Below are 27,937 nucleotides of genomic sequence, written 5' to 3'. Positions count from 1 at the left end.
TCCCCAAGTACAAATAAGGTTATACAACTGTTCATGTTTTTCCTTTTCTTAGTAAACTTTGCCCATTTTCCACGAGGTTACTTATCTTTTCTTGATGTTTTGTAGTAGCTTTTTTATATATTCTACTCACAACTTCTTAATCCTATGTTAGCAAAAAAACAAAAACAAAAACTTTTCAGTTTGTAACTTCTCTCTCACTTTACATGTCTTTTGAAGAACAAAATATTAAATAAAAGATTGGTAAAGGCAATGGTTTTCTTTGATGTAATAAAATTAACAATCCTTTATTAAGATTGATGAGGAAAAAAGAGAGAAATAGAAAGGGAGGGAGAGGAAGAGAGAAGACAAATGGCCAGATTATAGAGCAGCTTAGGAGGTAAGGATTCTGCATTTGATTAGCTACCTGCTCTTATTGTCTAGTATTTTCTTTTTCTCCAAAATATTACATAAGTTAGAACATTATCATAATATCATATTATATGGACAATGTTTAAACTCACTCACATTTTTACCAGTTTATTTAACCAACCATTCCATCTATATCAGCCTTCTGGGATTACTTTTCTTTTGTAAGTGCAACCTCTTCAAGTTTCCTTAGTAAAGACTTCTTTCTGTGGAAATGTGTTTATTTTTTCCTATTATTAAAAGGAAAACAATTTCAGCGTGACAGTTGTTTTGTCTCAGGGCTTTGAAGATATTATTCCAGATCTACTTTCCTCCATTGCTGCCATTGAACAGCCTGCTGTCAGTATTACTTGTGGTTCCTTTGCAGGCGGATCTGTCTTTGCTCTCTGAATGCTTCTAAGACCTTCTCTTTGTGGTTTGTATCAATAATTTCACTACAATATATCTATGTGTGGATTCACATTTTATTCATCTTATTTGAACTTACTGTATTTGCAAATTAACATCATTCATCAGTTTTAGAAAATAGCTGTTATCTCATCAAATGTTGTACCTCTTTTATTTGCTCTTTTTCTCGGACTCTGATTAAACATCAAACAAACTTTTCAGCTTATCCTTTCTATCTCTTCACTTCTCTCCCATATTGTCCATTTCCTTCTCTCTCTGTGCTGAATTCTGGGGTAATGTCTTCCTCTCTATCCTCCTCCAACTTCAGCTGTGTCTACAATGCTATTTTACCTAACCAGTTCAGGGTTTATTCTACCAATTCTGTCTTTCAAAAAGTTCTAACAAGTTCTTTGTAAATTATTCCTAATCAGTTATTACGGTCTTTTATTGTATTTCCGTATTTTAAATAATTGCTTTTTACTACTTCAAATGTTCATTTATTTTATTTTATTTTATTTTATTTTATTTATTTTTGAGATGGAGTCTTGCTCTGTCACCCAGGCTAGAGTGCAGTGGCATGATCTCAGCTCACTATAAGCTCCACCTCTTGGGTTCAAGCGATCCTCCTGCCTCAGCCTACTGAGTAGCTGGGATTACAGGCATGTGCTACCACACCTGACTAATTTTTGTATTTTTAGTAGAGACGAGGTTTCACTGTGTTAGCCAGGATGGTCTCAATCTCCTGACCTTGTGATCCACCCACCTCGGCCTCCCAAAGTGCTGGGATTACAGGCGTGAGCCACCACACCTGGCCTACTCTTTCAAACATTGATACATAGTAATTGTATATTCTCTGATAATTCCGATACCTGAAAATCTTAGAAGTTGAAATCTGTTTTCTTTCTGATATCTCTGATTTATATTGGCTGGTTTTCATGTGTATTTTTGTCATCTTTAATTGTGGGATCCTTTTCTTATCTTCACCTGTGGGATTCCTGTAGGCCTAAACAGGACATGCTTTCCTACAAAGAAGATTTACTATTGCTTTTGTTGGAAGCCAAAGAAAGCTACCAACCAAGGGACATTTGATCCTCTTTCAAGTCCTGAGTTCATGCAGGAATCTTGGGTTCAGATTTCTTACTTTCTGGCTTACAGCTAGCTTGCTCAAGGCTGATTCTTAGATGCAGCAATATATGGGTATTTGCAGTTAGAACAATTTTGATTTTCCTCATCTGCTCCTTGCTCAGCACTTCCCACATTGGTTTAAGTTCAAGGTTTGTTGTATTTTAAGATGGTGTTTGCAGACATGGAGCGATGGAGATTTTCCTTACTTGCTCCAAGCCTAGCAGTGCATTGAAACCTAGGTTTAACTATGGTCTAGGTGTTTTGTAGCATACGGGCCCATTGAGGTAGTCTGTCAAGTGGAAATATAGAATATTTGTTTTTAATTTATTGTTGTGAGATTTCAGGTGATGCAATCAGGATCATATAAATCTTTTCACTGTTCTCTGATGACATGTTATAAATTTCACCCAAATACATTGCTTTTAGTTTATGTTATTGTGACATAATGGGAAATACATATATTTGGTCTCTGACCTATTTCCTGAGACAGAGATCCTAAAATTCTTGTAGACTGAGGTGCTAGAAGAATCTTTTGTTGTAATATTGGTCTTTGAACTTAGTTCCTGACACAGAGCTCATAAGACTTTCGTAACTTCCCAGTGATAGGAGCATTGTTTCTTCTAATGCGACTTTATTGTGCTCCTGGATAGCCTCCCCATGGGGGCTGGTTGCCAGAGGTGTCAACTATGTGACTGAAGGGTTGAACCTTTGTAATCACATGGAAAGGAGATGAGAGGGGCTGAGTTGATCAACAATGAACAACGATGTAAACAATCACAACTACCTAAAAAAGGTTCCCTAAAATTCCAAAAGGACTAGGTTCAGAGAGCTTCAAGACTGAACACATGAAAGTTCCTGGAGGATGGTACACCTAGAGAGGGCATCGAAGCTCCGTGCCCCCCACCAAACCTTGTACTATGCGTCTCTTCCATCTGGCTGCTCATCTGTATCCTTTGTAATACCCTTTATAACAAATCAGCAAACAAATTTTTCCCTAAGTTCTGTGAGCCTCTTTAGCAAATTAATGAAATCAGAGGAGAGGGTAATAGAACCACAATTTATAGCTGGTTGGTCAGAAGCACAAGTCACAACCTGAAGCTTGTGATTGGATCTGAAGTAGCAGTCCTGTGGGACTGAGCCCTTAACTTGTGGGATCTGACACTACCTCCAGGTAAATAGTGAGAAATGAATTATGGGATACCCATCTGGTATCTGCTGGAGAATGGCTTGCTTGGTGTGAGGTACGTGGGGGGAACCACAAACATTCTGGTGACCAAAGGTAATCTATGCTGAGGCTTGTAACGTCTGAACGCAGAAGGAAAAACGTTCGCTTTTTTCCTATCTCAAACATTGACAGTTACTTCCTTCTCTGAATCCTCATGGATTCATTGTCGCTGTCAGGCCTCTGAGCCCAAGCCAAGCCATCACATCCCCTGTGACTTGCATGTCTGGCCAGATGGCCTGAAGTAACTGAACAATCACAGAAGAAGTGAAAATGCCCTGCCCCGCCTTAACTGATGAGGTTCCACCACAAAAGAAGTGAAAATGGCCGGTCCTTGTCTTAAGTGATGACATTACCTTGTGAAAGTCCTTTTCCTGGCTCATCCTGGCTCAAAAACTCCCCCACTGAGCACCTTGTGACCCCCACTCCTGCTCACCAGAGAACAACCCCCCTTTGACTGTAATTTTCCTTTACCTACCCAAATCCTATAAAACAGCCCCATCCTTATCTCCCTTCACTGACTCTCTTTTCGGACTCAGCCCGCCTGCACCCAGGTGATTAAAAAACTTTATTCCTCACACAAAACCTGTTTGGTGGTCTCTTCACACGGACGCGCATGACAGTCTCTATCATCCAGTTTAAGTCTTAATCACATTTAATAGTTTATCAATCTCAGTCTGCCCTGGGTAAGTATTTACTGCTTCTAGATTCCCCAAGGACAGAAAGCATTGTCTTTACATGTCTTCTATTCTCCCAGGAACCCAAGGACAAAAGGTCCTTGATCAAAAATGATTATTGGTAATTTCATTGTGTGGAAACAAGTGCATACAATTGAATTAAAAATAGAATTTTTGACAAGCAAAAAAAGTGAGGAGTAACTATAGATCTTCTCTTTTTCCAAAATAATGTATCTGTTTATCATAAGTATAATCAACAATAAGAATTATAAACACCTAACACCCTTCTTAAAACCCTAATTTAACCCTTTTCTGTAAAACTTCCCGAGTGAAATGGGAGGGAAAATGTTATCACTGACTTTGTAAACCAAAAATAAACTTCTAAGCCTCCTAACCAACTGAATGGACCCCTCCTCTCAGTCTAGGGCTTTCCAAAGTAAACCTGAAAAACTACTTCTGGTGGCCAGGCGCAGTGGCTCACGCCTATAATTCCAAGCACTTGGGGAGGCCAAGGCAGGTGGATTGCCTGAGCCTAGGAATTCAACACCAGCCTGGGCAACATGGTAAAACCCTGTCTCTACTAAAAATACAAAAATTAGCTGGGTGTTGTGGCATACATCTGTAGTCCCAGCTACTTGGGAGGCTGAGACATGAGAATCACTTCTACCCAGGCGGCAGAGGTTGCAATGAGCTGATATCACACCACTGCACTCCAGCCTGGGTGACAGAGTGAGTCTCAGTCTCAAAAAAAGAAACAAACAAACAAAAAAAGAAACCTACTTCAGGCCATGATGGGAAAGTAGGGGGCGGGAGTCAGACTTGCTTCATTATAACCTTCTCCCTTTGGAATTCAGGCACAATTGATCAGCAGTACCATTAAAACAGAGACCTTAAGAGTGACCAAATGGATTCATTCTAGAAATAAGATACCAAATTCCAACCTGACTTTAGTATAGTATCACATGACAGATAGTAGGCTCTGAAAGAAAAAGTAATTTACCCCAAAACATATTTCTTTGAAATATTTGGAAATGGACCCACAAAAGTGTCTCTTGCAGGGAAAAACTACATTCTGTAGAGAATGCCCTTCCTTTTCCAGGTCTTTTCCTGATCCAGGAGATATTTAACTAAGACTGTGGCACCTAAAAGGGTCTGACGAGAGACATTTACCATTTATTTTCCCTGAAGCTTGCTACCTGGAGACTCCATCTAAATAATAAAACCTTGTCTTCCACAACCCCCCTTAACTGTAAACATTTCTTTCTGCTGACCTCAACTCTTCAGGCAGAGACGAACCTTTTCAACCAATTGCCAATCAGGAAATCTTTAAATCCACCTATGACATAGAAGCCTCCACTTCAGATGTCCCACCTCTCCAGGTCAAACCAACGTACACCTTACATGTATTGCTTTATGCCTCTGCCTGTGACTTCTGTCCCACTAAAATATATACAAACCAAGCTATAACCCAACCACTTTGGGCACATGTTCTCAGGACCTTCTAGGGCTGTGTCATGAGTCATGGTCCTCACATTTGGCTCAGAATAAATCTCTTCAAATATTTCACAGATTTGACTCTTTTTTGTTGACAATTTGAAGGAAAACAAAACTCTTAATTTTGCACATAATAAATTACACTTGTTTCTGGATGGATATTTTTCTCTATCACATTCCAAAACAAGAGAGAGGAACCAGTGATATATTTTTCACTTCAGGTTTCAAAACCAAAACAAACCTAATGATACATGCACAATCCCTCAGTGAATAAAATAACAAAGAGTATAGCTGCTCAAGTTCAATTTGTAATCAGAACATCAAGTCATATTGTACGAAAATGTCAGTTCTGGCACAGCCTTGATGAGCTAAGATTGAGCGCATGGGCCAGTTTATCATATTATCCTGACTGCCCTCTTTTAAAGCTGGCAGGCCCAATTTGAGTATAAAAAGGATTTCAGTTTGAGTGATTTTTGCATCTGAAAAAGAACCACCCAGACTGATAATGCTTTTCATTGCTATTTTTTCTTAACAGAAACAAACGCACGGAAAATGTTCAATATAAATATTTTCTCAACATCAAGTGGTCCTAGATATGTTTCTACAACACTTTTCACTATAATGTATAAAAATAAAAATCTTTCTAAGAGTTAAGAGATGCTTTTGTTGCTAAAAATAGGCAGGGCATGCTGGCGTCTGTCTGTAGTCCCAACTACTCAGGAGGCTGACGCAGGAGGATCACTTGAGCTCAGGAGGTTGAGGTTGCAGTGAGCCATGATTGTGCCATTGCACTCCAGCCTGAGTGACAGAGTGAGGCCCTGTCTCTAAAATAAACAAACAAAAACATATGTCATTCAATAAAAATAAATGAATGCATTTCAAACATTTGGATGCAGTTTCCCTTCATTTCTCTGTTTGAGCTAGTGGAGGTTAACACTGCAGAAATCACAGCAGAAGCTTCTTTAAGGTAGGGCAGGGAAGCAGAATTGTCTAGTAATAATTCTCCATGCTACAATTTCATTATTCTACTTCCATCAAAATAAATGGTATTAAAATGATAAAAACCTAGAAGTTTAAATACAAACTCAAATCTCCTTCCTACTTCGGATGATATGGAAATTCCCAGCAAGTTTTAAAGCTTGCTCCTTTAACAAATTTCACTGAGTTTTCTGCCCACTAGTCAGGATGGAGCTGCCTCAGTCTCTTCCATCATTATTACACTAGCCAAACTAGTGCATTCACTTCCTCATTCACTACTTTATTCAAGTGTATGCTCCTTCACTGAATAAATGTTTACTGGGTATATTTATGCTTTTTTCAAACTCACCAGGATTACAGGCAACAGAGTTTCTCTAAAATATCCTAAATTCTGTAATGAAAAATGTATTTTCTTATAATTTAACAACAGCCATAGAGCCTTCTTTAAGCCTTCTATAGAACGCTAACTGAGGCAGGTTGGATGGAATATTTCATTTTATTACACGGTTATACATTAGCCTTAAAGCAACTCTCTCCTAGGAATCAACAGCCCTCCCCCACCACCCACCCACCGACCCACCGTATTCCTCTGCTTTCAGCCCCACTGACTTCCTCACTGGTTCTCAACTGTGAAACTCATAGTCCCACATCACAGCCTTTGTACTTGCTTTTCCTGCTGCATGGAACGATCTTTTAGCAGATACCTGCTGGACAACATCCAGTTTTGGTCGCAATTACACGCAATTATTTATCATTCTCAACCTGTTCTGGGTAAATAAGTGCTGTCTCCATATTCTTCAAGGGCAGGGACCATTATCTTTACTTGTCTCCTCTCTTTCCAGCATCCAAAGGCAAAATATTCTCAACAAATAATTGTTGGTGATTTTGTGGTGTGAAAAAAAGTTCATACAATATTACAAACTGAATTCTTGAAAATATGCACAAATGGCTTTTAATTTAGTGAAGCCTTCCCTGGTTCCATGTTTCCTATTATTTTTTCTCTCTTTCTCTCTGTGTCTCTCTTTCACACACACACTCTCTCACACACAAACACACTCTCACTCTCTCACACACTCTCACACACACTCACACACACACACGCACACACTGTCATGCACATTCTCTCACGCACACACACACTCTCTTACACACACTCACACACAGTCTCACACACATACTCTCTCGCACGCACTCACACACACACATACTCTCTCACACACTCACACACAAACACACTCTCTCACATATACACTCTTACACACACACACACTCTCACACACACTCTCTCTCTCTCAGAGGCAGGCCAGCTCCAAAATCTAGCTTCTTAATCATTACACTTTATCACAGCCAAATAAATCTCAGTACATTTATATGACGGCACATTATACAGCTCAGAAAAATAATGAGGCAGCTCAATAGAAGCATACATCAACAATCCCCAAGATTTGTCATTTACATAAAAACAAGGTACATTATGTTCTGTCACTTGTGTAAAAGAGGAAAAACATGATTTTTGTCCACCTTTATCTTTCAGAGGATGCACAAGACACGAAACATGGTTTTACCAGGAAAAGTGGAATTAAGGACTTGGGATCAGGGATGAGGGCACATTTACTTTCTACCATTTTGTATTGTTTGGCTTAACATGCACATGTAGTGTTAAATAAATTAAAAATTACCATCTCAAAAAATTCTGCCCCCGGTTCAAGTAGTCATTAGAGTTTCCAGAAAGGATTATTCATACATCGGGTGTAGCAAACTGGGCTCCACATTCAGTCCTTGTGTTAATGTCTTTAAACATGAGAGTAATACCCTCTGGGTTGTGGAAGGAGAAGTGGTCCAGAGAGAGACAGATATAGGGATTACGGGCACTCAAGTTGGCATCAATGCTTCTTCCCTCCTCTAGGATCTGTTCCCTAATTATTCAATCAAAAGAGTATGCAAGGCTCACAGAAAAGCCACAGGGCCCTCAACATTGTCCCAGCTCCTCCACTATCTCTTTACACCACAAGTTCCCACCACCAAACCCATATATGGCAAATTAACCTATCACTTAAATCTCACTAAACAATGCTACGTGAGGGAAATGGAGGTCAAAGTCAAAGGGAATATATTACGAGGGATCAATGACAACAATCTACTGACAGACTGAAGCTCAGTCAGGACCCAGAAGCCACGGTCAAGGGCGCTCACTCGCAGGCGTGAGTGGGGGTCATGAGCCTGAGTTCTACACTGGCTCTGCCACTAGCCTGTCACGGGATCTTGAACTAGGAAAAATGGCTCCGCCTCCCAATCCTTACTTTCTCCACCTATAAAAGTCCATAATGTCAGACTAGGTAAGTGTTTTTCACAATGTGCTTTTCAACTCATTAGTGTCATGAAATCAATTCTATGCACTACAGCATGATTTCTTTTTAATGAATGGGAATAGAATGGAAAATATCAGACTATACTGTCTATAGTAAGAGTATGATTTTCCAAAACTTCTATTTCAATGATATGAGTGAATATATTGTGTCTCCACATTTAAATGTGCAAGTAAATAATAGGACAAAGCAGAATAGAGGATATCAGTAAATTACCCACAGTAAGGGTAAGTGTTATATTTTTGAAACTTTTGTGTCAGTTGCATGTGGGGTATATACTAATGACATAAAATACCTTAGTGTATTTATCTTAACATACCTCATAGTCATTTGCAAGGCATAGAAGAAGATATTCTCCAAGCTCTTTTCAAGCTCATTGTTTTGTAAGTCAATTGGAGACAGTATTACCTAGTAAAGTTTGAAAATAAGAAAGTCTGGATTCAAAGCCCTGCCCTGCCATTTAGGGCAGTGAGGATCAGGTGCAAGTTAACTTGCCCAAGCCTCAGCTTGCTGTGCATTCTCCCAAGATCCCACTTAGAGATGTGAATATTTGGGAATAGGAAAAAGGAAAGAGAGCTCACTTTTCCTCCCGCCCTTCTACATTGCTTTCCAGTATTTTCCTGATCCGACTATCACCTTTTCTCTATTCTGGTTAATCCTGTCATCATTATTTTTGTCATCTCTGTGGTGATTTCTTAATTCCTCTACCCACAACCACAACATCAAGTTACTGAAAATATGAGATGAGAAAAATACATGTACATAACTTAGAACTATGTTGGCACATAGTGGATACTCAATAAATGGCAACAGCAACAGTAGCAAAAGTAGGAGGAGGATGTGGTAGTGGTGGTGGTGGCAGCAGTGAGAGTAGTATTTATCCTCAATGCCCATTAAAAGGTGAGAAGATAGGGTGAGATGTTAGGTCTAGTTATCAACAATATCCTACTGAGGAAATTTTTGCATTTCAATAAAGGACCATAGAAAACATTAAATTATTCAAAGGCCCCAAGAATTAGCATGCAATGGAAGAATTTTAAGAAACCTATGAGGTAGGAAAGGGAGCAATTTTTCTATAGTGGTAGGGGAATAAAGAGAGGTACCTCTGCCTTGCACCTGACCCTTAGATACCAAATCAGAAAATAACGCCAATAATCTCAGCCTGATTGTGGTAGAAGGGCAAAGTGAATCATTATCTGGGCCTTCTTTCCTTGAATATTCAGAGTCTTATTAGTTTGGGTTGGTTTGGCAAGCTTTTTGGGAGGCAGGGAAGATGCAAGGTTGAGATATTTCTTCTGCCTTGTCAGTCCTGATTATAATGTTTTCAAAGGATCATGCACAATACATCACACCAATGATCTGTGTCTTACTGTCTCCATAATATTGACACCATGTGATAAAGATCTGTGTGTTAACAATGTCTAAGTACACGGCACATGCTTCTGTGTCTGAGGATGCAGTTAGGCTGATTCATTTAGTCATACTCCAAAGCATCCCAGAGGTAGAAAGAAGGATCCCATGGTGACTGCTTCCCATCTAAAAAAAGGGTTAAGAAGAATGAGGAGCATCAACTGATCATGACTTTGCCAATGACCCTGTGCCAGGGGATTGGAAATGAACATCCATACATCTCTAATTCTTGAAATATCACATACAAGAACATCAAAGGAGGAACCTACTCAACACATTTTCTTGTTTGAAAACTAGACTGTGAATCCCAGAAGCCCATAAGGCCTTGCGGGCTAGGACCTGCCAAGAGGCTCTCCAACAAACACCCTTGACTACAGGAGTTTGCCGATCAGCAATTAATTTCAGGTCTGCTTCACTCATTTTCAGCAAGAGCTTCATCTGGGAATTGTGCAGTTGCAGGCTGTGTATCTACCTATGCAGAATGCTTGCAAGCATGCCTTCAAAGCAAACAAGTAGCTCACCAGGCATGTGTTAATCACTCTCAGCAGGGCATTAAGAGTCCTGGGCCAGCAGCCAGAAACCACTGGCACTCACACTGGCTGTGGCACTACCTTGCTTGGTGACCTCAGGCAAGTCCCTTTCCCCCTTTGAGCCTCAGTTTCTTCATCTCTTCTTCAAACTGATTGGACTAGATTATCTCTAACCTTGGTTCTCACTCCAGAAAGCTTATTAATTTTTAAAACTTTTGGGTTGAGAAACAAATGTGTCTTTCTGAGCAACTAATTAAATGTACAGATAAAATCACATTAACTTATAAATCAGAATGTCCCTTTTAATTATATCTTAAGCAACATCACAATGAAACTTGCCCAAAGCTACCAACATAGTTAATCAACAACTACTGACACCATTATACTCCTATGTGAAGAAGTGGTGCCTCTAGGGATGCATTAGACCTCAGGGCTTTCAATTCCTATGTTTGGATGGTTTTTCTTTTAGCATTTAAGGACAATGGCCACTTTTTCTGAACCACACAGAATTAGCTCAAAGTTTCAATTAGTCATCCAAAAATGTTTCTGTGAGGTTTCTATATGTCAGGCACTGTCCTAGGTGCTGTAGATCCAAATTCCAATAAAACCAGTCCCCTGATCTCAAGAAACTAATATATAGACTGAGTGGCAGATACAGAGAAGTAAACAGAAAAGTATACTCCAGTTTAAATGGAGGAACACATTATAAAGACATCTAACACAGCCTTTGAGGACTCAAGGGAGATTTTTCCCAAAGAAGCAATATCTACACTGAAGCCTTATAAACAGGTGGGAGTCAGCCAAGCAATTGCAGCAGGTGATGGATCTATGAAACATCCCAATTGCTAGAAAAGTAAAAGCAAATATTTGGAGGTGATTTCACCACCTAAAAATTATCCCCAAAAGTTCAAAATCTTTTGAACCTTTGAACTTTGAAGAGAACCCACTGTTCTCTTCAACATTTTCTGCAAAAATGGGTTTTTAAAAAATACAAACCAGAATATATTTCATATGCAACAGTGCCTTAAAGTATAAGGAACAGCAACTCACAACAATGCAACAGTAAGGGCAGGGGGAGTTTAAAAAGGAGAGATCTGGATTCTGTCAGTTTGCTACTTAGAATCTGTATGGGCCAAGTAGTGGCTCACACCTGTAATCCCAGAACTTTGAGAGGCCAAGGATGGAGGATTGCTTCAGCTCAGGAGTTTGAGACTAGCCTGGGCAACATGGCAAAACCTCCATCTCTCCAAAAAAAAAAAAAATACAAAAATTAGCCAGTCATGGTGGTGCATGTCTGTAATTCCAGATACTCGGAAGGCTGCAGTGGGAGGATGGTTTGACCCAGGAGGTGGATGTTGCAGTGAGCCAAGATGGTACCACTGCACTCCAGCCTGATCTACAGAGCCAGACCCTGTCTCATAAGTAATAGTAATAATAATAAATAAAAACAAAATAAAAAGAGAATCTGTGTGAACTGGCCAAATTGCTTAACCTTCCCAACATCAGCTCCTGGGTTAAATGGAGCCTGGCACACAGCAAATATTTAACAAAAAGCAGTAACAATGCTAGCTGACAGGTGTGCAGGACACCATGCTAAGCACTTCAATCATTCATCAGTGTAAATCCTTGCAACGTAAGACAACCTGTTTCTGTCTTCAGCTTGTACATGAAGAAATGGAGACTTGAAGAAGTCAAATCACCACACCAAAGTTATAAAAGTAAGGCAGGCTTTGACCTCAGGGCCCAACTTAACCATTAAGTATTTCCTTTCACCTTTTACTTCTCCACTGCCAGTCATGCCAGGAAAGTAGGTTCTGACCACTGAAATGGCAAAAAACAGTGTCCAGCATATTAATGAAGCAGATTATAAATATAAGGTATTCCTTGGTTCATGTTCTATTTATAAATGGCTGTGGTTATTTAAAATACATGTATCAGAGAGTTGCTTATCAAAGCTACCTAAGGCTCAATTACCATCTAGAGGTCAGGGTTAAAAGCAAAATATTCAAAAGATAAATTTGGATCTGAAAAGGGAAGGATGACAAAACAGTTTGCTGGACAAGATGTCTGGTACCTTTGGCCACTTTTCAATGAAATAGAAGGGAAAAGATGTTGAGGTCACTGAGAAAACAATTTAAGTGGGCCAGAAAGAGACAGAACGTGTGTGACAGCTCCTTTTTACCTGCAGAATGAGGTACTGATCTATTCTGAGGGAGTCAAAAGCATAATAACGAAGGGGAGGAAAGGAGTGTTTCCTACACCACAGCTAGATCCACTAAATTGGGAGACTGAATTTCACACTTTTGACATAGTGGCACATTGGCCTGGCTCATGGCATCATTTTGTGTCAAGTATTAGTACAAATGCCGACACTCATGCACTGAAGGAGCATTTGATGTTTCCATAAATGCTTTCCGACTTGGCACAGGAAAAAAAAAAAAAAAAACACGAGTATAACAAACATCACTGTGATTGCTATACTTCTCAAAGAGCTTTCAAAGTTGCCTCCAGGTGGGCCTGCTTGTTTCCTTGCACATCAGTGGGCTGCAACATGCATGGAGTCTACTACTTTTTGTATTTCTATTTGGCTGGAAGCAGGAGGGACTCAGAGTTCTCCTCTTGAAGCTGCCTGGAAGGGATTCAGTGTTGGAATCCAGGAGTGAGGGAAAAACTGGGGAAAACAGTAAGGTATAAATAGATGTAGGCTTGGGGAATGGGCTAAAAATATAGATCTCTGGCCTTTCTGCCCCAAGGTTTTGATTCAGTAAGCCTTTAGGGGAGTCCAGCAACTTGTGTTTTGACTATGATGTAAGTGGCCTTGATGATTAGCCAGACATGACAACTACTGGTGTGGTGAGAAGAAGGCTGGACTAAGACTCCAGACTGGGTGCTGGCAAGTTCCGGCACCTACAGGTTGTAGGATCTCTGGCAAGACACTTCCCAGTTTCTTCAGCCACTTTCATTTTTCTCAAATGGTAGAGTGGGAAGGGAGAATGCTTGGGAAAGATCTTCAAGGACCTTTGGCTCCATCAGCCTAGAATGGGGTGTTAGGATTAGCAGCTACCATGGTACATAATTAGGATCAGAGATCCTGGAGTCAACCACACCCGGACTCAAATTTTAGCACTGTACTTTCTAGTAGTTAGACTGCTGACAACTAAAGTCATTTCTCTGGGACACATTATAGAATTTCTCAAAGTCTCAGTTTCCTCAGCTAAAATGCAGATGATAATAACAGTGCCTGTGGTGTAGCTTTCTGTGAGTTTTAAATGGGCAGATAGTATATGAAGAATGCCAAAGGCAATGCCCTGAGGAATCCTCAGTACCTGTTAGTTATGAAAGCCCCTGACAAGGTCAACCAGAGGAGCCATCTGCCTTCCCCTGGAACTACTGTGATTAATGAGGCTCATGAAGGTAACCCTGGCTGAGCAACTTCCTTGGGCTTCTCCTTTTATTAAGAGAAATTCACAAGAAATGAGCTTTTCTGGAGAGAACAGGATAAGAGAGAGAGGTGTTAAACAGCATCTCTTAGGAAGAAATCCAGAAACAAATTAGAGAAGGGTGTTATACCATCTACAGCATGTTTATCAAAGCCCAGTTCAGGGACCACCTGCTTTATAGTCAACTGGGGCACTCCAAGTAGCACATTCCTGTCCCTAGTGGAACAGGCTCCCAGGGGAGTGGGTCCAGTAATCTGTATTTCTCGGAAGCTACCAAAGAGATTTTTCTAAAAACAAGGTTAGAGAATCATTGGCAAATATCGTCAGTGAGCTAACACTCTGCCTCAATTCTCCAACATGTATTTACCCAGAAAACTACAAACAAAAACAATGACTACAGATGCACTTATACATGTGTGCATTTACCAAGAATCTGAACTTCCTACACACGTGTCATCTCAATGGGTTCCAAGTAGGTGTCCAATTTCTGCATAATTCACGACTCCCCAGAGAAACAAACATGAATCAAGGGCTGGCTACTTAAGGATGTGTACTATGTCCGCTTCCTTAGAATGGCAGCATGGTTTATGAAAATTAAATACAAAAAGAATGTGACTTCAGGGCACCTCTCTTTTCCCACCCTTTCCCTCCTCCCCACCTGACTTCTCCACCCCTGTTCCCACTCCCACTCCTTTCCCTTTTTGTTCTCTTTTCTCACACTCTTCTTTCTTCAGACTTATTTTCCCTTCTATCCCTTTCTCTTTGCCACTCTTGCCTCCTCTTATTCTTTGCCCTGTCTACCCTGAAACTTTCTTCTCTCTGCCCTCCCTCTCTTTCTATCTCTGTGTGTCACTGCCTCTCTCTTCATCTCTTTCTGCCCTTCTCTCCCTCCCTCTTTGTGCCTCCTTTTTCTTCTTACTCTGACTCTGTACTACTGTCTGACTGCCTCTCTGTAATACACAATATCTCCCTGCCCAATCTCCTCTTGGCCCCCAGTTCCTGGCTCCCTTTCAAACACCAAGGCTCCTGCATGTTTCTGGTGAGGCATGCGCCCCATGCTAAATCACCCAGTGTGTGCTACACATCCAGGAAATCACTCTACTTAGATGTCCTTAATGATCTGCTGCCAGAGGCCCTGGGTGAGGAGGGCTCTCCTTAGGAGGGAAACTAAATTGGGACTGGAAGAATGCAGCAAAATTCCAACGTAAAGGCAGCAAGGCTAAACAGCTGTGGTCTCCAGAACTTCCTCTGGAGGGAAAGCCACTGGGGCAAGAGTCAACAGCAGAGGGTTCTTTTGTGTTTTGGAGTGTCCATCATTTTGTTTCCAATATACAAACATCTCACTGCACAGTGAGCCGGCAGTGATGTGGCAGCGCCAAGTGTGTGCTGGGAAAGCATGAGCTTCCCCAAATCTCCATCACTCTTCCCCAAGCCAACCAACCTCCTAAAAACACAAAATCTAAGTAAAAACGGAGTGCCTGCTATGCATGTAGGCTCCAGACAACTCTCCCTTTCCACTAGTGCCCCCTCGCCACACACACACACACACACACACACATACACAAACACAGCTGCTCTACCTTCCAACTGGACATCCACCTCTAAATACCTCCTTTATAGACATTCCAGAGCTTCTCCCATGAACGTGGATAATTGTCTCCAACCTACAAACGAGTAAGCCGAGGAATGAAGAAGTTACTTGGCAATTTTGGAAGATGCTACTTTGGCGGGTCCACAGCTTTAGGGGATTAGAACACTTTGCACTTGGCACACCTGAAGTCACCAAAGAAAGGTGAGTTCAGGTGAAACTTTTTCAAAGCTCAACCGCGCCCTCTCCTAATTTGCCTCCCTGGCGGGTGGAGAATTTTCTAATGTCTTCCATGCAGCTCTTAAACTCGACCTGTCCCCACACTCACTCGCACACAGCACATGTACGCCCATGCCTGCCCTTGTGTATGAATCTCTGGATAAAAACGCAGGAGACAGGTAAAGAAGGATAAACTCTAGTAGGAGTCCTGGTGTTCCCGCAACTCCTCCTCCCTTCAGTGGAGTACAGAGGAGCGAAACTCTGAGTTTTGGCTCGCCGCCCAGCCGGAGGAGCTGGGATACTGCCGCCAGGGACCGTGGGGAAGGCCATGGCTCAAGTCCGAGGACCAGCCAACTCCGCGCTGCCCAGCTGAATGGCCTCTCAGTTGCCTGCAAGTTGAAACCTCAGTCGGGCACACAATGAGGCCGCTGTTTTCCGACAGGAGGCATTTGGATGCCTCACACACTCACCCCAAATCGGGCCTGAGAGCAGGGAGCGCATTTCCTTGCCCACGTTCAGATGCTCCCCTAGAAGCAGCAGAGGCAGCCCGGGGCTCGAGGAGGAAGCCGTTCCCCTCCCCTGCGCCTAGACACAGGAAACCCGCGCAGGCCACCTGTTGGACTCTGGACACCCTATATTGTGCTCCCCTAAAACCCGCACCGCACCGCGGATCAAGACAATCGGGCATTCCGGATGCTGGATCCGTCAGCAAAAGATAAATTTCACTAGCGCCTCCCACTCGGGCTACCTTTTCTGGTGCCCCCACCCATGTCTCTCTGTCTCTCGGTCTCTGTCTCTCTCTCTGTCTCTCTCTGTCTCTCTCTCTCTCTCTCTCTCTCTCTCTCTCTCACACACACACACACACACACACACACTCACTTCCTTAATATACCAACAGTCTTTTTTCTTTAATGAAGCGCGCTTAGCCTCCCCTAAGGGCTAGGGCTGCCCACGATCTCTTAGCGCGCCCAGGCGGCTGCGGATCTCTAAGCGCTTATGCTGGGAGCTAGCTTAACGCGCGGGCGGCTGAAAAGCCCCAAATGGCACGTTGATGAGGAAGTCAGGTTCTGCTCTAGGGAGCCCCTTTTCTCCTCGGGAAGCGGAAGGGGGACTCCCTCCTTGACTTAGAGATGGAGGGAATTGGGGAAGCCCCCGAGGCAATCGAGTTAGAGGAAACAATGTTACGTTCCTCTGCCAATGCCAGGATAGGTGCAAGGAGACCCAACTTTCTCCCGTCTCTTTGCCATTCATGCAAGCCACTAGCTGGGAGTAAAGGGCGCCTCCACTAGCGGCCTACTCACCCCTGGGTATAGACGCTATCCCGCAGGGCCACCAAGCCGACTGGTGCGCGCGGAGTCCGCGAAACGCCTTGGTGTCTCGCTCCTCTCCTGGACCACGCGGCGAAGGCTACGCACTCCAAGCCGGGCAGCTGAGGGCAGTCGATCCTATGGGTGGCGAGTTGGCAGAGGGCGCGCCGCCCGGCTGGGGGCGCATCGCTCCCAGGTCTGGCGCAGGCTGCGGCGGGGAGAGGGGCTCACAGGGAAGTTGGCGGCGTTGGGGGCGGACTTCGGACTTGGCGCTCGCTCCGGCTCGGGCGGCCGGGTGCGCCCTCCGGGATAGACAAGCGACTTGCCAGCGGAATAGGGGCCGGCGCGGGCCAAAGGGCTGCGGAAAGCCTCCACCGGCCGCCGCCTAGAAGAAGCGCAGCTGCATCGCGCTGTCTAGAGCCCCCCAGTAGCTGCTGGAGCAGAGAGCGCTCAAGAGAGCGGGGTTGTTCCTCCAGGCTGCGGGTCTCCCTTGCTCACAGCCCAGCTCGATTCAGCCCGCCGTGCCCCTCCTCCTGTTCTAGTCCTCCTCCCCGCCGGTGCTTCGCCGGCTCGCGAGGCTCGCCTGGGACCAGAGGCTGAGCGGAAGGCGGCCGCAGCGCCCGCAGCATGGAGGGCGATCTCGCCGGCTCCGACTCCGGCTCCAGCTGGGGCTCGGGCTCAGGCAGCGGCAGCACGGCCGCCACCTCCCGCGCGCCCACGTGCCGGAGTCCCGGTGTGCGCGCTCCGGCTGGCGGGGCTGAAGGGAGGGAGCTAGGGCGAGCCGCGGGTGGGGGCGGCGGGGAGAGGCTGCACAGCCGCGCGGCAGAGGGGAAGCCGCCGAGAGGCTCCCGAGTGAGCGGGGCTCCTCGTCTGCAGCTCCAGGAAGACTGGTGTGCAAGGTTCCCCCAGCTCCCCGCTCCCTTTGCAGAGCGGAGGGAGCCCCAGCGAAACGCGGGCGGCGTGGGGGAGCTCCACTCCGCAAGATCAGTCGGCCGCGGCGGCCAGAGGCGACTACGTGTCTCCGCCAAGGGGATAGGTTTGTAGTATCCTTGAACCCGCTCTCCACTCCCCAGAGAAGAAAGGGGTTAAGAAACACCGGGTGAAGGAGTGTGCGGATTCCCAGCGAGAGCTTGTTCCGGCTTGCCCCGCCTTCCTCTCCGAGAAAGCACTTTTCCCGTTAACCAACAGACTCCAAGGGTTTCTCCTTCCAGGGAGAAGGGAGGTGTCTTGCAAGATGGGCCTGGCAACCTCCAATCAATTGACAAATAATTCGTGAGCACCCACTCTGAGCGACGCCGGGCAGCGTCCGGAGCACAGGGCCCTCCATAGTTGGGAGTAATGTTGTATTCTCTGCTCTGCGGCCCCTTAGGCAGGCTCTCCCTGGGCCTCATTGCCCTAGTCATAATATGAGGTTCTTTTATGATATGAGTAAGAAAAACAGAAGACTAGAATTAAAAAAAAAAAAAGACAATTTAAAAGATGGGTAATAATACTAACAAGAACGATAATTAAGAAAATTTCGCGGTAATAGAAATCGAGAACTTTAAAGAGAAAAAGTTAGCAAAACACACGTAACACTGGACACCATGTGCGATTGCTTAGACATCATCGTCTCCAATCTTCTCATCTTAATAGGGAAATTGAGCCTCAGGGAAGACACGTGGCTCGCCCGCTGTCACACACATCCAGTTTGGTCAGCTTCCAGTCTGGTCTCCTTCTGCCAATCCTGGGCTTTTTCTGCCACACGCCAGTACACAGGTTATGCTCAGCATTACTGAGACGAGTCATCAGCAAAAGAGGGGAGAGGGAGAAAAAGAGAGAGAAAGAGAGAGAGAAAAAGAGAAAGAGAGAGAGAGAGAAAGAGAGAGATTGAAATTCATTCCCTTTGGAGTTTCCAAAAAAGGCTTCATGAAAGAAGTGGGATTTAAGCTAAAACCTAAAGAGTAGGCAGGATTCGAATAGCTGGAAAAGTGAGAGGAGGATGTGAGAGGTCAAAATGAAGGATGAAGAAAGATGCATTGGAACAGCAGCAAACAAGCTTGGCAGGGGCAGAGAACTTGCCTAGGCAATGGGTGGGCAGGGGTCACTGAAGGGTTTTTTAAGCAGTAAAAGAAAATAATGGAAGCTTCATTTTAGCTCAATCAGTATATCCCTGTACAGGATGGTTTAAGAGGGGAAGAGATGGTGGTAGAGGGAGAAAAAAAAGGAACTGCAGGCAGAGAAAAACATTGGGAAGTCAAGGCAGCTATCTGGGTGCAAATGAAGCCCTGATGAAATGTGGTAGCAGGTAGAAAGTAAAATAAATAAAACTTTTCTTGCTTCTGTTTTTAAAAGCCTGCTTTATAGGAAGGACTCTGCTGTTAATTGCAGGGGACATTGTAGGGAAAGGCACTGATGTTTAAGACACAATGGGAAACTGAGGGCCAACCCTCAGATAAAACAGTGGAGCTTTTCACAATAACTAGTCTGAAACAGATCTGGTCCCTTGGTTTTAATATTCAGCACCTGGAAGCTGGACAGCAACCGCCCTTGGTGAAGAATGGGGTAAGTTAGGATTTCTATCAATCAACTAAAAGCAAAAACGAGAAAAGGAAGGGAAAAACGTATTTTCTTTTATTCCTTGGAGGCACTTGAAGTCACAAACGAATGACTTCAGGGACTTCCTCACGTTCCTCCTCTGGAACTAGTCCCTCCATCTAGCACTTTGTCTCCTTGGATGGATCAGCAGCAACAACAGCGTCTGGGAGTTTGATAGAAACAAAATCTTAGGCCCCAGCACACAGCAATTGAATTAGAAACTTCATCCTAACAAGATTCCTGGCTGATTCATAGATACATTAAGCTTGAGAGGGGTTTCTTTATCTGTGTCTCTCCTAAGCTAGTGTCTTCAGACTTTTTAGTGTAATGCTGTATTAGTCTGTTCTCACACTGCTGTAAAGAATACTACCTGAAACCGAGTCATTTTAATGGAAAGAGGTTTAACTGACTCACAGTTCTGCAGGCTTAACAGGAAGCATGGCTAGTAGGCCTCAGGAAACTTAGTAGGTGAAGGAGAAGCAGGCATCTTCTTCACAAGGCAGCAGGAGGGAGTGTGTGGGAGCACAAGGAAGTGCCACACTTTAAAACTATCAGCTCTAGTGAGAACTCACTCCCTATCATGAGAACATGAGCATAGGGGTACCAGCCTCATAATCCAGTCACCTCCCACCTGGTCCCTCCTCTGACACATGGGGATTACAATTCGAAATGAGATTTGGGTGGGGACAGAACCAAACCATATCAGATGCATAGTAAAAACACTTCATATTACACTATAATCCTACACATGCATACACATAACTTAAATAAAACTTTCACAAAACAACATGTGTCCTTAATTTGTGATTCACTTAAATATTTTTATTCAATTTAATTTTTAATGCTGGTCATGACCTACTAATTGATTTCATGTCCTGCAAATAGGCTGCAATTTATGGCTTGAAAAATATCGAGCTGTGATATTAATTATTTTTTCCTTGGGTTTTAGTTGCATGTATATGTATATCTTATCTCTTCTACTAGCCTGTGCATTCCCTGAAGGCAAGGTTCAAATATTTTTTATCTTTGAAATATAAGTCAGAAATTAACAGAGGGTTTTATATGTAGTAGCAACTCAATAAATATTCAAGGAGTGAATCAATCAATGAATGCATAAATTGATTAAAGCTAGGGACTGGGAGCAAGCTGAAGAAGGATGGAGTGAGGCTTGGCATGTAGGAGAGGGCTAAGCCAAGAAAACATTTATTCAAACCTCCACTTTACTGAAACATCATCAATGGACTATTAGAAAAAGTCATTTCTAAAACAATCATGTATTCCAATATTCCACTGTCAGCCAGAATTTCTTTTTCCAATAGAGTTCATCTTTACCGCTTCACAAAATTTCAAGCTATGGGGGCTTAAGATGAAGGAAAGCAGCTGAGTAGCTAGCACATATTATTAGAGAAAGAAAAGAAATTAAGAAGGGACCAAGACATGTTAGTGCACACCTGATCTTATTCTGGGACCAGAGCTACTGACCAAGGAAAAGGAAGAAGTGGGACTAATTACTTGGATTGACGCAGATTTTGTCTTACTCTACAGAGATACTTGACAATTAGATCTTTCCAAAATTCAAAATGACTTATTTTGAAGTCACTAATTTTTTTTTGCCACAGGAAATAAACCACAGAAAAGTACTTACTGTTTACCATCCAATAGCACTTTAGAGTGGGAAGTATTATAATTTATTTAATATAAATAAAATCATAACCTAAAGGGCAAATATTAGAGTCACAGTATTTCACATTGTAAAGGGATCTCAAGTGTGCACTAGTCCAACTCCTCATTTTAAAGGAATCTGAGGAAGTTATCACCGATTCTCTTATCACAGGTTCTACAAGAAAGCTGTAGGTCTAGGATTTGATTTCAGGCTTTTAGACTCAGTCATCATGACTGCCTGTTAATCCTACATAGGGATACTGCAAACTACACAGGAGCCACTGTTTCAGCATAAAGAAGAATGACTGATGCATTGCTTAAAAAGCTGGGAATGAATAGCATTTATTAAGTATCTACTATAGAGTAGGCACTGGAGCAAGTGTTTTGAATACTTTGTTCCATAAAATCTCCATTAAAAAATCCATAAAGTAGAACATTTTAATCTCCATTTGCAAGTGAGGAAAGAGTCATAGAGGCTAAGTAATTAGGATTTTAAGACTGGAACATTGCAGAGCAGGTTTTGAACAAAGAGCTGGATTAATCTAAATCCATGCTCACTCTCTTATACTTTGTTTCCCAGCCATGGAAGATTTTAAGCAAAAACTGGCAGGGAAATGGAAGGAAAGAATTCTGATTGGATTGAAATAGCTGACCTGAGAAGTAACCGCTTTTGCTGAGATTCTGGGATGCTATAAAGGGTTATTTGCATCAAGGTAGAAACACTATTTAGCAATTTGAGTATATCCTGATTTGTAGAATCCACAAACTGACAAAGTAGTGGCCACGATATGTGAAAGCTAATGCTGTTGTTAACAGCTGCATTGGCCACAGCTCAATAGTAAGTTTTGCATTACAAGAATTTCACTCCCTGTATAAATTAGGATTATTTTCTTTATCAGAGTAACAGATACCAACATATGCTAGTTTAGGGTGGAGGGCAGAAAATTAAAGAATCAGTTAAAGAAATACATGGAAAGTAATGAAACAAAGTCTCTAGAAGGAACTGGCATGTCAGGATGAAACCTTTTTCAATTTTATATGGTCTCTTTTTATATATCTCTATCTCCATCTCTAGATCTGTATCTATGCTCCTTTTCAACTCATTGTCTTGCTATGCTTATACTTCTTTCTGCAAAGAACTCTCTGCATCTGTGCTCCCATGGCAGAAAATGTCTATCCCATGCATTTCACAGGTATTTTTTTAACTTATTGTCTCTGGGCCCCAGGTCTTATCTACTAGGAGAGAGCATCTCATTAGCCCATCTAGAGTCAAATGTCTACTCCTGGATAATCACACAGAACCAGGGGTATAGACTCACAGTACCAACAAAACTGCTAGAAGCTTAGCTTTGTGAATTACATATAAAGTGAGGAAGGTGATTGGGATAAGTACCAGAAAGAGTGTAAAAATCTGGCTACTACACTCCTTACCAAGAGCAATCTAGTGCTTTAGAAATTGTGTTGGAGATCTTATTATACATATATTAGATTGTAGGAGATCCCCCTTGAGATATGAGGGTTGGTGATGTTGTAGCTGATTTAAAGCCCCAAAGTACAAGTGGATCCCCCTTTGAAGATCCCTGCCACTCATAATCCCGACAGCATGAACCACATGGTTCCAGAATTAATGGGAACTGATGAATGTCCCAGACAGCCTGTATCTACCATTTTATCTGAAGATTCACCCTATGCCTGGTTTCCTTGAAAGAACACTGAAATCAGGATTCAGAAAACCTAGATTCAGACTCTAACTCTGCCCTTACCTGTTATGCAATTTGGGGCAAGTTACTTCACCTTATCAAAATGAAAGGCTACTAAGCATGCCCTGCCCTACCTCAGAAAGCTGTTCTGAGAAGCAAATGAGATAATAATCTGTGAAGCCAGTTCTATGTAAAATCTGAAGCACTGAGCAAATGCAAGGGATTATTAGTAATACAAAAAATAACAGGAAGGCAATGAGTTGTAACACTTAGCTTACCTTTGCAAACATCTATTCCACCATGCTCTTTGGAGTAGAAAAAAACATGCTGCGAGAAATGTAATAAATGTGAAGTGTGTTTATTCTATTGTATGAGGCATGGTAGGGTGAAAAAGATCAGTGCAGCTCCAAAGTGAAGGATTGAAAAGTGTATAGTTTTAAAGAAAAAGAAAAAGACCCTTCTCTGGTAATAATATCAGCACTAGTAATACAGCAATAACAATAATTATCATATGGTTGCCATGTTCCAGGCATCATGCTAAATACTTTTCATGTACCTGTAATCCCAGCACTTTGGGAGGCTGAGACGGGTGGATCACGAGGTCAGGAGATCGAGACCATCCTGGCTAACATGGTGAAACCCCTCTCTACTAAAAAAATGCAAAAAACTAGTCGGGTGAGGTGGCGGGCGCCTGTAGTCCCAGCTACTCGGGAGGCTGAGGCAGGAGAATGGCATAAACCCAGGAGGCGGAGCTTGCAGTGAGCTGAGATCCGGCCACTGCACTCCAGCCTGGTCAACAGAGTGAGGCTCCGTCTCAAAAAAAAAAAAAAAAAAAAACTTTCCATGTAGTAATTCTTTAAATGTATATTACCTCCTCAGTTGGTTTCTGTTATTGTTTCTGTGTTAAAGATTAGGAAACTAAAGCAGAGCAAGTTAATAATTTACCCACAGTCTCAGAGATAAGTGATACAGTCTAGATTAAACCCCAGTTTACTTTAATTCAAAGTTAAAGTAAACAACCAACACATTATTCTATATTTTATATCCTTAGAGGAAAAATGTGATAAATGCCAAGTTTTAATGGTTAAAAAAATTATGTAGAGGAAAGCATCTAACAATCAAAACTATTCAGTTATAAATCCATATATGTGTTTGATGTGTGATATTTTTCCATTGGATATGGATGATCACTAAGCAAAACTGAACCAATTTAATCACTACACACCTATTTAAAGGTGTTAGAATAACAATACCAATTATTGATGAGGACGCTTAGTAGCAAGAACTCTCATCATTGCTGATGAGAATACAAAATGGAAGACAGTTTGGCAGTTTCTGAGAAAGCTAAACAAAGTCTTACCATGCAATCAAGTAAATGAATGTTAGATATTTACTCCACTTATTTGAAAATATCTTCACACAGTAACCAGCAGGCAAATCATAAACACCAAGAACTAGAAGCAACCAAGATATTCTTCAATTGAATATCCATTTATCAATTGGATAAACAATCCATTTATCAATTGTACATCCATATAATATGTAGAAGTCAATGGTATTCAGTGATCAAAAACTGAGCTATAAAGCCACACAAGATAAGGATGAATCTTAAATATATATTTAACAGCGAAAGAAGCCGGTTTGTAAGGGCTATATGCCATGTACTTTCTTTTATGCAACATTCTGGAAAAGGCAAGGCTATAGAAATGGTAAATAAAAGAAAATACGTTTTTCCCTTCCTTTTCTCGTTTTTGCTTTTAGTTGATTGATAGAAATCTTAACTTACCCCATTCTTCACCAAGGGCGGTTGCTGTCCAGCTTCCAGGTGCTGAATATTAAAACCAAGGGACCAGATCTGTTTCAGACTAGTTATTGTGAAAAGCTCCACTGTTTTATCTGAGGGTTGGCCCTCAGTTTCCCATTGTGTCTTAAACATCAGTGCCTTTCCCTACAATGTCCCCTGCAATTAACAGCAGAGTCCTTCCTATAAAGCAGGCTTTTAAAAACAGAAGCAAGAAAAGTTTTATTTATTTTACTTTCTACCTGCTACCACATTTCATCAGGGCTTCATTTGCACCCAGATAGCTGCCTTGACTTCCCAATGTTTTTCTCTGCCTGCAGTTCCTTTTTTTTCTCCCTCTACCATCATCTCTTCCCCTCTTAAACCATCCTGTACAGGGATATACTGATTGAGCTAAAATGAAATGGTAAACCAATCAGTGCTTGCCAGGGACTTGTGGGAAGAGGAGAATGTAATAGTAAAGCACAGGGGATTTTTTAGGGTGGTAAAACTATTTGACATTATGCATTTGTCAAAAACCACATAACTTTACAACACAAGAGTGAACCTCAATATATGCAAATTTTAAGAAATCATTTAGAAGGTCAGGGGATCCCAAGAAGGAATGTAGACTTTGACAGGTGAATATAACTGTACCGTAAATGCATGAATGTGCTATAAATATATGAGAGAAGGCTAGAGAGATCCATGTGGTAATGGATTAAAGTGGTAGAGAACAGTATTAACTCAGGTTTAATATAGATACAGATGGATACATACAGAAATAATTATAGATATGTGAACATGCGCAGGATAGTATACAGATATATATTTCCCTTCTCTGTCACCTAAGAAATTCTAAAAGCAATGATACCCCAGTAACTGCACACATGTAGCATCCAGATTTTAATTTCTGATATCATTCTCCAATAAAAGGAACCAAAGCTCCTTGGAGAAATGTCTAATTCTATAAATGAGACAAGAAATGTTCAAAATAATAATAATTCTGGGGCATCTTATAGTGCCAGCAAGTAAGAAAGTGCTCAAAATACACGCATACACACTCTCTGTCTCTCTCTCACTCACACACACACACACACACACACACACAGAGTAATCAGGTATGTCAAATGGACAAAGGAGCCAACTGAAAGAGCTCACAATGACCAACACTGGAACAGTTTGAACAAAAAAGGTATTGAATTATAGACCAAAGCATGCAATAAATATTCATGTGTCCAAACTGATAGAAATATATGATTGAATAAATACATAAATGAGGACAAAGAAATAAATCTCTCATAGAAAAGAATTCCAAATAATTTCTGTAGATACTCCCGTCTCAAGGAGATGGAACACAAATAACCCTCTATCACCTATGTGTGGGCTGGGCATAGTGAATTCTCTCCAAAGAGTATAGTATGCAAGAGGAATAAAGAGGAACTTAATAGTGGAGAAACCTGAAAAGCTCTGTCTTACCCAAGTGATCAAGGTTAATGTCAATATTGATGCCAAGTTGATAGTATGTACTCTTAAAATAAGTAATATGATGAAAATGACATTTTACCTCTGTGGTCTTCCTCCCAAGCACTCATAACCACAGTTTAATTGTGAGGAAAACATAAAATGAATCCCAGTTGAGAGATAGCCTACAAAATATCTAGCCAAAATACCAGTTTGCTCAAAATTGTCAAAATCATGAAAAACAAAGACATTCTGGGAAAATATCACAGCCAAGAGATACCTAACATGATAATAACTAAATGTAATGTGATATCTTGATGAGATCTTGGAAAAGAAAATCTGTATTTGATTTAAAACCAAGATATTTGATTATAATCAACTTTAGTTAATAATAATATATATATTGGTTCATTAATTTATCAAATGTACCATAATAATATATTATCTCATAATAGAGAAAGTGGATATGAGGTATATGGGACTCTGTACCAGTTTGGTAATTTTTTTGTAAATCGAAAACCATTCTAAAACAAAAAGTTTAGTTTTTAAAATGTAAAATAATAACAACAATAATTAATTATAAAGCCTCAGGAGATATCTACAGGAACTATATAGTATTCTTTCCTCCAATAAGAAGATGTTTAGAGCAAGAAAGTCCAAAACAAAACAAAATGCAAACAAAACTTAACTAAATTAGATTCATCAATGAGAAAAAAAATAACAGTTAATTTTCCAGAGAGGTCAATGTTCCCATTCAAAATCATTGGAAGCCTCATGTTGTAGTCAAGAACAATCCTCCTCCTCATTTTTCTGCTTGCTAGGCCTGTTCTGTTCATATTTAATGGCTATTTAGACATCTCAAAGATAACATTGATCTGTGCCTTAAAGTGGAATTGATTATTCAGCATGCCACTATTAAAATGTCCCTACATTGCACAGACATTTTCAGCACACAGGAATGCCATTTTGTCAACAGCATGTATTCAGTGACTGTAAGATTCGATCTTTGTCAAGCAGATAAAGTCAAATTTCATGAAGAGAGTTTGATTTAGGTTTTTAAAAAAAGCAAAATGCAAGTGTGGATGTAGAAGGCCATGTGCCAATTTAATTCTGGAAAGAAAAACAGAGGGAGTCCCTTAAAAGGATGACTGTTTTATATCATTTGGAGATTACTTAGTGGAGAAAAATGTGTATATGGTAACTGCAGCCATTTGAACCAAGTAAAACAATTAGGAGGTGATTCAAATTCCAATTTCCGTTCATTTTTCTCATCATTGGCTTGGTGGAGGGCAGAAGAGCAAAATGAAGATTGCCAGCCAGTTCAGAATTACTAAAGGAAAAGACTCTACATTCTATTATTCACACATACTATGGAAAACCAGGCAGAATTGCACTATTCTTCTGGACTTCAAAAGTGTATAATTTTTCCACCAATACTTTCTAGGTACAGTATTTTCTTTAGAAAACATGTTTTATGTGAGTCATTTTTATTGTTGTTGTGGTTTTGAGTAACACGAATATTACTCCCATGAAGGTTACCTCTTCTCTCAGAAAGTGTTTCCAGGATAAAAATGTGAGATTCAGCAGAGTAATGTAACCAAACTTT

The sequence above is a fragment of the Macaca mulatta genome, chromosome 6 (assembly GCF_049350105.2).
Source record: "Macaca mulatta isolate MMU2019108-1 chromosome 6, T2T-MMU8v2.0, whole genome shotgun sequence".
NCBI classification, from domain to species: domain Eukaryota; kingdom Metazoa; phylum Chordata; class Mammalia; order Primates; family Cercopithecidae; genus Macaca; species Macaca mulatta.
This window is presented reverse-complemented; position numbering follows the sequence as displayed.